The following is a 14,789-nucleotide window of genomic DNA, read 5'->3' on the forward strand; positions in this document are numbered from 1 at the left end:
AATATCTTGTTTGCATTATTCTAATAATTTTTATAGCCAAAACTCTGGAGTAAAAAGTCTATGGCAGGTGAGGCAGTGCCTCACCTGTCTATCTTTTCAGCACATCTCTGATCAAAACTCACCAGATTTCCAGGAGTTTATACTGCTGCACCTATTTATAATTCCCAGATGTACCCTTTGACTCATATATTGCGTGTAAATCTGGCTCTGGGGCTGGCCAGTGCCTCCTGAGCCATTTAGCTCACTGCACGTCCCTGCTATACGCTATAGTAATGTAGTGCTTTTGGAAGATTATTACTCTTATATACTATCATTTGCAGTAACTGTTAATATATAGCACTGACATACCCTCCAGCTGTACCTTTTTGGCAGGTACAGTACCTTTTTTTATGGTCTGTACCGATTTTTGTCTCTTCAAACTTCCATTGAAAGTATAGGAAAAGGGGCGTGGTCACACCCCTTTTACCCGTGACCATGCCCCCTTTCCTAATTTGTACAGATTTTTCTGTGTAAAATGTTGGAGGGTATGCACTGATTATTGGGATATTTGTGATTATGGTTATATCATTACATTTTAAATATTTGTTTATATATAATGATGAATATTGGGATATCTGAAAAGAGCTAGGAAAAGAGTATACATACAGATACAGAAAGTGAGTTAGAAATGTATATATTATGTGACTGGGCAATTGCTTCTTTCAACAAAGCAGAGTGTAATGTGAGAATTATGCTGCCACAAATAGGAAAATAATTAGGATATTACCTATAGACTGTAGACAAGTGTAAAGGCAAGAAAATTATATACACATTAACAAAGGAGAAAAAAAAGCAGGATGTTAATACCTACCGGTAAATCCTTTTCTCCTAGTCCATAGAGGATGCTGGGGTCCACTTCATGACCATGGGGTATAGACGGTTCCGCAGGAGCCATGGGCACTCTAACACTTTTCAAAGGGTGTGAACAGGCTCCTCCCCCTATGCCCCTCCTCCAGACCTCAGTTATAGGAACTGTGCCCAGGGAGACGGACATTTTGAGGAAAGGATTTACTTTAATACCAACGGTGAGACACATACCAGCTCACACCTCAACCATGCCGCACAACATGGCATTCAACATAACACACGCGAACAGGCATGAACCAATTACAGCAACATGCTGAAAACTAATAAAACACAACTTGTGTAACTCTAATAAACGAAACTGCAGGTAAAGTACGCACTGGGACGGGCGCCCAGCATCCTCTACGGACTAGGAGAAAAGGATTTACCGGTAGGTATTAAAATCCTGTTTTCTCATACGTCCTAGAGGATGCTGGGGTCCACTTCATGGCCATGGGGTTTATACCAAAGCTCCAGTACAGGCGGGAGAGTGCGGATGACCCTGCAGCACCAATTGACCGAACTTGAGGTCCTCATCGGCCAAGGTGTCACTTGTAGAACTTTGCAAATGTGTTTGACCCTAACCAAGTAGCTGCTCGGCAAAGTTGTAATGCCGAGACCCCCTCGGGCAGCCGCCCAGGATGAGCCCACCTTCCTAGTAGAATGGGCCTTCACCGACTTCGGTAACGGCAATCCGGCCGTAGAATGAGCCTGCTGAATCGTACCTCTGATCCAGCGCGCAATAGTCTGCTTGGAAGCAGGACACCCAATCTTGTTGGGAGCATACAGAACAAACAGAGCCTCTGTTTTCCGTATCCGAGCTGTTCTAGCTACATAAATCTTCAAAGCCCTAACAACATCCAAAGATTTTGACTCAGTGAACGTGTCAGTAGCCATTGGCACCACAATAGGTTGGTTTATGTGGAAAGACGAAACCACCTTTGGAAGAAAATGTTGGCGAGTTCTCAACTCTCCCCTATCTTCATGGAAGATCAGGTAAGGGCTCTTGTGAGACAAGGCCCCCAACTCCGACACCCACCTTGCGGATACCAAGGCCAAAAGCATCACCATTTTCCAAGTGAGAAACTTCAACTCTATCTCCTGTAGAGGTTCAAACCAATGTGATTGAAGGAACTGCAACACCACATTAAGGTCCCATGGTGCCACTGGAGGCAAAAATGGAGGCTGGATGTGCAGAACCCCTTTCACGAAGGTCTGAACTTCTGGAAGTGAGGCCAATTGTTTTTGGAAGAAAACCGATAAAGCCGAAATCTGGACCTTGATTGACCCCAATCTAAGGCCCGCATCCACACCAGCCTGCAGAAAAATGGAGTAAACGTCTCAACTGAAACTCTTCCATAGGAGCCTTCTTGGATTCACACCAAGACACATATTTTCTCCAAATACAGTGGTAATGTTTAGATGTTACTCCTTTCCTGGCCTGAATAAACGCGGGGATGACTTCCGTGGGAATACCCTTTCGGGCTAGGATCCGGTGCTCAACAGCCATGCCGTCAAACGTAGCCACGGTAAGTCTTGATACATGCACGGCCCCTGCTGCAGCAGGTCCTCGTGAGGAGGAAGAGGCCGAGGATCTTCTATGAGCAACTCCTGAAGATCTGGGTACCAAGCCCTCCATGGCCAGTCTGGGGCAATGAAGATTGCTCAAACTCTTGTTGTTCTTATTATCCTGAGAACTTTTGGGATCAGCAGAAGTGGAGGGAAGACATACACCGACCGGAATACCCACTGGGCCACCAGTGCATCCACTGCTATTGCTTGAGGGTCTCTCGACCTGGAACAATATCTCTGAAGCTTCTTGTTGAGATGAGATGCCATCATGTCTACTTGAGGAACTATCCAGAGACTTGTCACCTCTGCAAAGACTTCCTGCTGGAGGCCCCACTCTCCTGGATGGAGATCGTGTCTGCTGAGGAAGTCTGCTTCCCAGTTGTCTACTCCCAGAATGAAAATTGCCGACAGAGCCTTTACATGTCTTTCTACCCAGAAGAGGATCTTTGTCACCTCTGCCATTGCCGCTCTGCTTTTCATTCCGCCCTGCCTGTTTATGTACACGACTGCTGTTACATTGTCCGACTGGATCTGCATGGGATGATCTTGAAGAAGATGTACCGCTTGTCGAAGGCCGTTGTAAATGGCTCTCAATTCCAGCACATTTATGTGAAGGCAGGCCTCCTGACTTGACCATTTTCCTTGGAAGCTTTCCCCCTGAGTGACAGCTCCCCAGCCTCGGAGACTTGCATCCGTGGTTACCAGGAGCCAGTCCTGAATCCCGAACCTGCGTCCCTCTAGTAGGTTAGAACTGTGTAGCCACCAGAGGAGCGAAATCCTGGCTTTGGAGGACAGGATTATTTTTCGGTGCATGTGTAGGTGGGAACCCGACCACTTGTCCAACATGTCCCACTGAAATACTCTGGCATGGAACCTGCCAAACTGTATGGCCTCGTAAGCCGCCACCATTTTCCCCAACAACTGAATGCACTGATGGATCGACACACTTGTTGGCATTAATATCTGTTTTACCATTTTCTGGATTTCCAGAGCCTTTTCCCCCCAGAAGAAATATTCTCTGAACTTCTGTGTCCAGGATCATCCCAAGAAAAGACAATCTTGTCTTCGGTTCCAACAGTGACTTTGGAAAATTTATGATCCAACCGTGTTTTTGGAGTATGGACAGGGAGAGTGTGATGTTCTGTAGCAACTGCTCCCTGGATCTCGCTTTTATCAGGAGATCATCCAGATAAGGAATTATATTGACTCCTTTTCGACGAAGGATGACCATCATCTCCGCCATCAACTTGGTGAATACCCTTGGCGCCGTGGAGAGACCGAACGACAACATCTGGAATTGGTAATGGCAATCCTGAACCGCGAATCTCAGATAAGCCTGGTGAGGAGGATAAATGGGAACATGCAGGTAAGCATCCTTTATGTCCACTGACACCATATAGTCCCCCTCCTCCAGACTGGAAATCACTGCCCTCAGTGATTCCATTTTGAACTTGAACCGTTTCAAATAGAGATTCAGATTTTTTAGGTTTAGGATCGGTCTGACCGAACCGTCCGGCTTCGGTACTACAAAGAGGCTTGAATAGAAACCCTCCCCTTGTTGCGACAAAGGTACCAGGACTATGACCTGATCCTGACATAATTTTTGAATTGCCGCTGTTACCGCCTCTTCCTGGAAGAGAAGCTGGCAAGGTCGATTAGAAAAATCGGCATGGGGGAACGTCTTGAAACTCCAGCTTGTACCCCTGGGACACTATTTGTAACACCCAGGGGTCCAGGCCAGATTGAATCCAACCCTGGCTGAACAGTTTGAGATGTGCCCCCACCCGAGCGGACTCCCGCAAGGGAGCCCCAGCGTCATGCTGTAGATTTGGCAGAAGTAGGGGTTGACTTCTGCTCCTGGGATCCTGAAGCCGCTGTGGGCTTCTTTCCCTTTCCCCTTCCCCTACCAGCAAAGAAGGGGGAACCTTTTGCTTTTTTGTATTTATTGGGCCGAAAGGACTGCATGTGGGAGTGATATGTCTTTTTTGCCGGTGCAGGAGCAGAAGGCAAAAAAGTCGACTTAGCTGCGGTAGCTGCCGAGACTAAAGCATCCAGTCCATCACCAAATAAGACCTCACCTTTATATGGGAGAGCCTCCATATTCCTTTTGGAATCTGCATCCGCGTTCCACTGGCGAATCCACAATGCCCGCCGAGCCGATACTGCCATGGTAGCGGCTGTTGAACCCAAGAGTCCAACTTCTTTCATCGCTTCTAGCATGTATGCGGCAGCGTCTTTGTATTCCCTAACTTAAGGAGTATCTCATCTTTATCAATCGTGTCAATTTCTAATGACAAGCTGTCTGACTATTTTTCAATAACGCTACTCACCCACACGCAAGCAATTGTGGGCCTGAGCAGTGTACCATTGGCCACATAAATGGATTTTAACGTAGTCTCCATTTTGCGGTCTGCCGGCTCCTTTAGTGAAGCCGTCCCAGGTGCAGGGAGAATCACCTTCTCTGTCAACCTGGACAGTGCACTGTCTAACACTGGAGGTGACTCCCATTTTTTCCTGTCCTCTGCTGGGAAAGGATAAGCCATCTGAATCCTCTTGAGAACACAAAATTTATTTTCGGGATTCACCCACACCCCTTCAAAGAGAGTATTTAGCTCGTGGGAAGGAGGGAAGTTCACCTTAGATTTCTTTTCCTTATAGAAATAGGCCTTCTCCTGAGGTACAGGAGTGGCTTCCGTAACTTCCACAACCTCCCTTATAGCCACAATCATATATTGTATATTTTTTTGCCAATTTATGATCTATTTCTCTGGAGTCAGTATCGTCGACACAGGAATCAGTGTCCGTGTCGGTATCAGTATTTATAATATTTGCAAATAGTCTCTTATGTGACCCAGAGGGGTCGCCTGCAGATGGAAGAGCAGAACCCTGAAAAATCACATCTTCCACAGACTTTCTCCAGCATTCTGCATGAGATTCAGACTTATCCAACCTCCTATTGATATGATGCATACTGTCACGATCCAGGTAATTCCTTATCAGTATTTACCTTCCAAATACCTCCTGAGACTGTCCCAGCGTTCCAAGCCTGGATTCCATCTGCACTGTCTGTGTGCAGCACGCTGCATCTCATTGTCTCTAATCTCTTTACTGTGATTCTGGCAGCATCAGGGTTAAAGCTCACATGCAAGTTACAATCAATCTTTCCCTCCAAAAAGCTAACATGGGCGCAGCCATGTTTTCCTAATCACATGTTACCATTCAGCCTATCAGCTGCACTCTACTCTCAGCCTGATTACCCAGCAGCTGCACTCTGGTCTCTGGTTAATCAGCCAGCCAATCCCTGTTTCCCAGCTGGTATAAATATCTTGTTCCTGGGGTGGAAAGAGGTCAGTGCTTCAATTGTCTTCAGTGATTCCAGTGTGCAGTCCTCCCATGGACTTTCTCTGCAGTACAGCCTGACTCTGCAGTGTCTCATCATTGCATCCTGTGACTGGCAGTTACCGACACCAGCTTCCAGCAGTGCTCTGCCCTGCCAGTAACCATCGGTGTTCCACCATCGATCTCCAGTCACCATCGGTGTTCAGCCATCGATCCCAAGTCACCATCGGTGTTCAGCCATCGATCCCAAGTCACCATCGGTGTTCCGCCATCGATCCCAAGTCACCATCGGTGTTCCGCCATCGATCCCAAGTCACCATCGGTGTTCCGCCATCGATCCCAAATCATCATCGGTGTTCCGCCATCGATCCCAAGTCATCATCGGTGTTCTGCCATCGATCCCAAGTTACCATCGGTGTTCCGCCATCGATCCCAAGTCACCATCGGTTTGCTATCATCAGTATTCCTCTGAACTGTTTCCTATTACCAGTACCAAGTCATCAGTATTCCTCTGAACTGTGTTTAATAAAACCTTTGAACTTTCCTTCGTTGTCTTGGTCACGCCTTCGGGCATTTGTTCTAAAGGTTCCCTGCATGTCCAAGAACCCGGTACTGCCTCCCAGGTACACATATACCTCAGCCCCTACAACTGAGGCTTCCCCCTGGTCAGCACCAGCCCTCAGTTGTGACAGTAAGCACTGAACTAATGGATCCGGCCGGAGACCAGGTCCAAGCGACCAGGCCGATGCAAGAACTTGCAGCCTGCCTTGAACGTCAGGAGTCTGCACAGGGCCATGTGATCCGCTGTCTCCAGGACCTCTCCTCTCGGCTGGATGGAATACAAGTAACCCTCCGTGGTTCAGGGGCATCCAGTGTGCCGACTGCAGTACCTTTGTTGGTATCCCCACCCACCATTCCCGTTTCTGCTCCTTGTCTCCATTTACCGACACCTGCCAAGTTTGATGGTTCCCCAAAAGCCTGTCGGGGTTTCCTAAATCAGTGTGAGATATATTTTGAGTTACAGCCCGGCAGTTTCCCAACTGACCGCACCAAGGTTGCTTACATCATCTCCCTCCTCAGTGGCTCCGCCCTCGATTGGGTATCGCCTCTATGGGAGAAGTCTGATGCCCTGCTCTCTTCATATGCAGATTTCGTGACAACCTTCAGGCGCATTTTTGATGAACCACGTCGTGTGACCTCTGCCTCCTCTGATATCCTCCGGCTACGTCAGGGGACACTAACAGTCGGTAAATATCTGGTACAGTACCAGATCCTAGCGTCCGAACTTTCCTGGAATGATGATGCTCTTTACTCAGCCCAAGGAGGGGCGTCTGTGTCTACAGCCCAAGGAGGGGCGTCTGTGTCTACAGCCCTAGGAGGGGTATCCAATGTTCAAGCTCTAGTAGGGGCATATGAGTCTTCTCAAAAAGGAGTTTCTGATCTGTCAACCCCAGGAGGGGTGCTGGAGAAAACAACCCTGAGAGAGGTGTCTGATTCATCAACCCCAGGAGGGGTCACCAAAGTTTCAGTCCCAAGGGAAGTATCCAGAGCCAAGTTCCCAGATGGAAATTTTTGTGCTACAGATGCAGTTATGAACTCCTATTTGCCGTCTTCAGAGAGCACCACCCTGTTGGCATCCAGCATGGACCAGGTCCAGGATGGTCTAACTGAACACTCGGATACCACTCATTCCGGTTCTAACCGGATTCTGACTCCTTCAGTTCCAGCTGATTCAACTGTCTTTAGACTCAATCCGGTTCCATCCGTCTGTCTGAAGATTCCTTCGGTTCCAGCCGATTCCGATATCTCTGGACCCAATCCGGTTCCATCCGTAGGTCCAAAGACTCCTTCAGTTCCAGCTGATTCAACCGTCAATCCGAAGACTCCTCCGGTCCCAGCCGGTTCAAGCTTTTCTGGACCCAATCCGGTCCCATCCGTCTGTCCGGATCAGCCTCCTTCGGTTCCAGCCGATTCCTATACCTTCGGATCTAATCCGGTCCTATCCGTCGGTCTAAAGTCTCCGCCGGTCTCAACCGGTTCAAGGTTGTCTGGACTTAATTTGGTCTCGTCCATAGATCTGGTACAGTCTCCTCTGGTCCCAGCCAGTTCAAGTTCATCAGGATTCAATCTAGATCCTTCCGTTTGTTCAGGTAAAAAAATTATAAGAAGTGTCCTGGGGCCACTCCTAAAGGAGGGGGTGCTGTCACGATCCAGGTAATTCCTTATCAGTATTTACCTTCCAAATACCTCCTGAGACTGTCCCAGCGTTCCAAGCCTGGATTCCATCTGCACTGTCTGTGTGCAGCACGCTGCATCTCATTGTCTCTAATCTCTTTACTGTGATTCTGGCAGCATCAGGGTTAAAGCTCACATGCAAATTACAAACAATCTTTCCCTCCAAAAAGCTAACATGGGCGCAGCCATGTTTTCCTAATCACATGTTACCATTCAGCCTATCAGTACCCAGCAGCTGCACTCTGGTCTCTGGTTAATCAGCCAGCCAATCCCTGTTTCCCAGCTGGTATAAATATCTTGTTCCTGGGGTGGAAAGAGGTCAGTGCTTCAATTGTCTTCAGTGATTCCAGTGTGCAGTCCTCCCATGGACTTTCTCTGCAGTACAGCCTGACTCTGCAGTGTCTCATCATTGCATCCTGTGACTGGCAGTTACCGACACCAGCTTCCAGCAGTGCTCTGCCCTGCCAGTAACCATCGGTGTTCCACCATCGATCTCCAGTCACCATCGGTGCTCCGCCATCGATTCCAAGTCACCATCGGTGTTCCGCCATCGATCCCAAGTCACCATCGGTGTTCCGCCATCGATCCCAAGTCACCATCGGTGTTCCGCCATCGATCCCAAGTCATCATCGGTGTTCCGCCATCGATCTCAAGTCATCATCGGTGTTCCGCCATCGATCCCAAGTCATCATCGGTGTTCCGCCATCGATCCCAAGTTACCATCGGTGTTCCGCCATCGATCCCAAGTCACCATCGGTTTGCTATCATCAGTATTCCTCTGAACTGTGTTTCCTATTACCAGTACCAAGTCATCAGTATTCCTCTGAACTGTGTTTAATAAAACCTTTGAACTTTCCTTCGTTGTCTTGGTCACGCCTTCGGGCATTTGTTCTAAAGGTTCCCTGCATGTCCAAGAACCCGGTACTGCCTCCCAGGTACACATATACCTCAGCCCCTACAACTGAGGCTTCCCCCTGGTCAGCACCAGCCCTCAGTTGTGACACATACTATCACGTATTTCTTTGACCCATGCAGGCTCTTGGTGTGCCGGCAGCTCCACCACATTACAACTCTGTGTCCCTAAAATGGCTTCCTCAGGGGAAGAACTCCCTGCCTCAGACATGTCACACTCGTGCAGTACACACACACAGACACTCTGGGACAGACCCACAGTAAAATCTGTCAGAAGGACACAGTATAGAAGCAGCCAGTTCACAACCCCAGCACCAGCATATTATGCCTGTGAACACAAAATGCTCACTGAGATACAGCACTTATTTTACAATGTAAATACACCTGTAAAGCACCAAATTCGCTGTGCCCCCCCCCCCCCCCCCCCTCGTTTTGCACCCTGATACTTGTAGTCAGAAGTGGAGGAGGACCAGCGTTGTCTCTGCAGCTGAGGAGAGAGAGAAAATGGCACTGAGCAGTGTGCTGGCTGACTGAGGAGGAAGCTCCGCCCCCGCAATGGCGCATCTTCTCCTCAGAGATTTTCACATAATATTTATACTGGCGGGGTAGGGCTGTGCCTGGGCATCTTATGCCCTTTTTAGCCAGTTTTTTAAGGTATTTTGCTGCCTAGGGCGCCCCCCCGAACCCTGCACCCTGCAGTGCCTGTGTGTGGGGGCAGCAATGGCGCGCTGCGCTCCCGCCAGCCGCGCTGTACCTTAGCCGTCACTCTCTTGATTGAAGATCTATCTTCAAACACTCACCTGTCTTCTGACTTCTGGCTCTGTGAGGGGGGTGACGGCGTGCTGTGGGAGTGAGCATCTAGACACGGCTAGCGTTCATTACTCTTCAGGAGCTAATGGTCAGAGGCGTAACTAAGGGGGGTCGAGCAGGGCACGTGCCCTGGGCGCTGTGGCAGGCCCAGCAGAAGGGGGCGCCGCCGGCCAGGGCATCGTACCTGCTCGCCCGCCCCCGCCTCCATTAACGTGCTGCTGCTGCTGCCAGGAGACTGCTGTGTGAGAACGAGGAGCAGCAGCAGCACAGCAGCAGCAGAGAGTAACATGTGACAGTGGGGTCAGAGGAGCATGTGCTGAGCCCAGATTGGTGGAGCCCAGCACATGCTCATCTGACCCGAGCAGGGGGTGAGGCTACATCGGGATCTTTTGCAGCTCTGCTGCTCTTCTCCTGGGGCCTGGCTGGCAGTGGAAGAGGAGGGAGGAGCTGCTGGAGGCTGCAATTCATAAAGGTGAGGACACCTCAGTGTGTGTGTGTGTGTGTGTGTGTGTGTGTGTGTGTGTGTGTGTGTGTCTGAGTGTCTCCATGCCCCCCCCCCCATCAGCAGTGTGTGTGTGTCTCCGTGTCCCCCTCCCCACACCAGAGTGTCTCCATGCCCCTCTACCCCCCATCAGCAGTGTGTGTGTGTCTCCATGCCCCCTACCCCCATCAGCAGTGTGTCTCCATGCCCCCCATCAGCAGTGTGTGTGTCTCCATGCCCCCCTGCTCCCCTACCCTCCATCAGCAGTGTGTGTGTGTCTCCATGCCCCCCTGCTCCCCTACCCTCCATCAGCAGTGTGTGTGTGTCTCCATGCCCCCCACCCCCCATCAGCAGTGTGTGTGTGTCTCCATGCCCCCCCCCCCATCAGCAGTGTGTGTGTGTCTCCATGCCCACTACCCCCCATCAGCAGTGTGTGTGTGTGTCCATGCCCCCCTGCTCCCCTACCCTCCATCAGCAGTGTGTGCGTCTCCATGCCCCCTACCCCCCATCAGCAGTGTGTGTGTGTGTGTGTGTGTGTGTGTGTGTGTGTCTCCATGCCCCCCTGCTCCCCTACCCTCCATCAGCAGTGTGTGTGTGTCTCCATGCCCCCCACCCCCCATCAGCAGTGTGTGTGTGTCTCCATGCCCCCATGCTCCCCTACCCTCCATCAGCAGTGTGTGTGTGTCTCCATGCCCCCACCAGCAGTGTGTGTGTGTCTCCATGCCCCCCACCCCCCATCAGCAGTGTGTGTGTGTCTCCATGCCCCCCACCCACCATCAGCAGTGTGTGTCTCCATGCCCCCTACCCCCCATCAGCAGTGTGTATGTGTCTCCATGCCCCCTACCCCCATCAGCAGTGTGTCTCCATGCCCCCCATCAGCAGTGTGTGTGTCTCCATGCCCCCCTGCTCCCCTACCCTCCATCAGCAGTGTGTGTGTGTCTCCATGCCCCCTACCCCCCATCAGCAGTGTGTGTGTGTGTGTGTGTGTGTGTGTGTGTGTGTCCATGCCCCCCTGCTCCCCTACCCTCCATCAGCAGTGTGTGTGTCTCCATGCCCCCTACCCCCCATCAGCAGTGTGTGTGTCCATGCCCCCCTGCTCCCCTACCCTCCATCAGCAGTGTGTTTGTGTCTCCATGCCCCCTACCCCCCATCAGCAGTGTGTGTGTGTGTGTGTGTGTGTGTGTGTGTGTGTCCATGCCCCCCTGCTCCCCTACCCTCCATCAGCAGTGTGTGTCTACATGCCCCCCACCCCCCATCAGCAGTGTGTGTGTGTCTCCATGCCCCCCCCATCAGCAGTGTGTGTGTGTGTGTCTCCATGCCCCCTACCCCCCATCAGCAGTGTGTGTGTGTGTGTGTGTGTGTGTGTGTGTGTGTGTGTGTGTGTCCATGCCCCCCTGCTCCCCTACCCTCCATCAGCAGTGTGTGCGTCTCCATGCCCCCTACCCCCCATCAGCAGTGTGTGTGTGTGTGTGTCTCCATGCCCCCCTGCTCCCCTACCCTCCATCAGCAGTGTGTGTCTCCATGCCCCCCCCATCAGCAGTGTGTGTGTGTCTCCATGCCCCCCACCCCCCATCAGCAGTGTGTGTGTGTCTCCATGCCCCCCACCCCCTATCAGCAGTGTGTATGTGTCTCCATGCCCCCCACCCCCCATCAGCAGTGTGTGTGTGTGTGTGTGTGTGTGTGTGTGTGTGTGTGTGTGTGTGTGTGTGTGTGTGTCTCCATGCCCCCTACCCCCCATCAGCAGTGTGTATGTGTCTCCATGCCCCCTACCCCCATCAGCAGTGTGTGTCTCCATGCCCCCCCATCAGCAGTGTGTGTGTCTCCATGCCCCCTGCTCCCCTACCCTCCATCAGCAGTGTGTGTGTGTCTCCATGCCCCCTACCCCCCATCAGCAGTGTGTGTCTCCATGCCCCCCCATCAGCAGTGTGTGTGTCTCCATGCCCCCCTGCTCCCCTACCCTCCATCAGCAGTGTGTGTGTGTGTGTGTGTGTGTGTGTGTGTGTGTCTCCATGCCCCCTACCCCCCATCAGCAGTGTGTGTGTGTGTGTGTGTGTGTGTGTGTGTGTGTGTGTGTGTGTGTGTGTCCATGCCCCCCTGCTCCCCTACCCTCCATCAGCAGTGTGTGTGTCTCCATGCCCCCTACCCCCCATCAGCAGTGTGTGTGTGTGTCCATGCCCCCCTGCTCCCCTACCCTCCATCAGCAGTGTGTGTGTCTCCATGCCCCCCACCCCCCATCAGCAGTGTGTGTCTCCATGCCCCCCCATCAGCAGTGTGTGTGTGTCTCCATGCCCCCTACCCCCCATCAGCAGTGTGTGTGTGTCCATGCCCCCCTGCTCCCCTACCCTCCATCAGCAGTGTGTGCGTCTCCATGCCCCCTACCCCCCATCAGCAGTGTGTGTGTGTGTGTGTGTTTCCATGCCCCCCTGCTCCCCTACCCTCCATCAGCAGTGTGTGTGTCTCCATGCCCCCCACCCCCCATCAGCAGTGTGTGTGTCTCCATGCCCCCCCATCAGCAGTGTGTGTGTGTCTCCATGCCCCCACCCCCCATCAGCAGTGTGTATGTATCTCCATGCCCCCCACCCCCCATCAGCAGTGTGTATATCTCCATGCCCCCCACCCCCCATCAGCAGTGTGTATGTGTCTCCATGCCCCCCACCCCCCATCAGCAGTGTGTGTGTCTCCATGCCCCCTACCCCCCATCAGCAGTGTGTGTGTGTGTGTGTGTGTGTGTGTGTGTGTGTGTGTGTGTGTGTCCATGCCCCCCTGCTCCCCTACCCTCCATCAGCAGTGTGTGTGTGTCTCCATGCCCCCTACCCCCCATCAGCAGTGTGTGTGTCATCAGCAGTGTGTGTGTGTCTCCATGCCCCCTACCCCCCATCAGCAGTGTGTGTGTGTGTGTGTGTGTGTGTGTGTGTGTGTGTGTGTGTGTGTCTCCATGCCCCCCTGCTCCCCTACCCTCCATCAGCAGTGTGTGTGTGCGTGTGTGTGTGTGTGTGTGTGTGTGTGTGTGTGTGTGTGTCTCCATGCCCCCCTGCTCCCCTACCCTCCATCAGCAGTGTGTGTGTGTCTCCATGCCCCCTACCCCCCATCAGCAGTGTGTGTGTCATCAGCAGTGTGTGTGTGTGTGTGTCTCCATGCCCCCTACCCCCCATCAGCAGTGTGTGTGTGTGTGTGTGTGTGTGTGTGTGTCTCCATGCCCCCCTGCTCCCCTACCCTCCATCAGCAGTGTGTGTGTGTGTGTGTGTGTGTGTGTGTGTGTCTCCATGCCCCCCTGCTCCCCTACCCTCCATCACTAGTGTGTGTGTGTCTCCATGCCCCCCACTCCCCATCAGCAGTGTGTGTGTCTCCATGCCCCCCCATCAGCAGTGTGTGTGTGTCTCCATGCCCCCTACCCCCCATCAGCAGTGTGTGTGTGTGTCCATGCCCCCCTGCTCCCCTACCCTCCATCAGCAGTGTGTGCGTCTCCATGCCCCCTACCCCCATCAGCAGTGTGTGTGTGTGTGTGTGTGTGTGTGTGTGTGTGTCTCCATGCCCCCCTGCTCCCCTACCCTCCATCAGCAGTGTGTGTGTGTCTCCATGCCCCCCACCCCCCATCAGCAGTGTGTGTGTGTCTCCATGCCCCCCCATCAGCAGTGTGTGTGTCTCCATGCCCCCACCCCCCATCAGCAGTGTGTATGTGTCTCCATGCCCCCCACCCCCCATCAGCAGTGTGTATGTGTCTCCATGCCCCCCACCCCCCATCAGCAGTGTGTATGTGTCTCCATGCCCCCCACCCCCCATCAGCAGTGTGTGTGTCTCCATGCCCCCTACCCCCCATCAGCAGTGTGTATGTGTCTCCATGCCCCCCTCCCCCATCAGCAATGTGTGTCTCCATGCCCCCCCATCAGCAGTGTATGTGTGTGTGTGTGTGTGTCTCCATGCCCCCCCAACAGCAGTGTGCGTCTCCATGCCACCTCCCCGCCAGCAGTGTGTCTTCATTGCCCCTCCCCGCCAGCAGTGTGTCTCCATGCCCCCTCCCCGCCAGCAGTGTATCTCCATTCAACATCCCAGGGGGGTTCGTCTACCGCATTGCGATGTTAATCGCATATGTTAGCATCGCTGCGGTAGGCGGCGATTGGTGGCAATGTATGTTAATACATCCCGCCCTCTCTGTCAGAATGCAAGCACAGGGCGCTCAGGGGCGGTGTAGTCTCCCTGAAAGCAGCAGCATGGGCTCCCAGCACATGGAACACACACAGAGACACAGAGTGAGATAGCGTGTGCTGAATGACGACGCAGTGGGAGGTGATGGTGTGCTGAATGACAACGCAGGGGGAGGTGATGGTGTGCTGAATGATGATGCAGGGGGAGGTGATGGTATGCTGAGTGACAACGCAGGGGGAGGTGATTGTGTGCTGAGTGGTGACGCAGGGGGAGGTGATGGTGTGGCTGAGAGATGATGCAGGGGGAGGTGATGGTGTGACTGAGAGATGACACGAGAGGGAGATGATGGTGTGGCAGGATGTAACACAGGGGACAGTATGTGAGTCTTGTTGAACCACTGTTGCATGATACTGAC

The 14,789-nt window shown here is 52.5% G+C and overlaps 1 protein-coding gene and 1 long non-coding RNA gene across 3 annotated transcripts in view; one reads left to right on the forward strand and one right to left on the reverse strand.

Annotated features, from left to right (window-relative positions):
- Positions 1-14,789, reverse strand: part of LOC135054997 (coagulation factor VIII-like) — a 638,500-nt gene that overhangs the window by 287,271 nt on the left and 336,440 nt on the right. The gene's annotated exons all lie outside the window — the stretch shown is intronic.
- LOC135054998 (uncharacterized) overlaps positions 10,120-14,789 on the forward strand; it is a 221,347-nt gene continuing 216,677 nt past the window's right edge. Inside the window, exon 1 of the long non-coding RNA XR_010243614.1 lies at positions 10,120-10,222. This is a non-coding gene — a long non-coding RNA (uncharacterized LOC135054998). The remainder of the gene's footprint in view (positions 10,223-14,789) is intronic.

The sequence above is a fragment of the Pseudophryne corroboree genome, chromosome 3 (assembly GCF_028390025.1).
Source record: "Pseudophryne corroboree isolate aPseCor3 chromosome 3, aPseCor3.hap2, whole genome shotgun sequence".
In the NCBI taxonomy this organism is placed as follows: Eukaryota; Metazoa; Chordata; class Amphibia; order Anura; family Myobatrachidae; genus Pseudophryne; species Pseudophryne corroboree.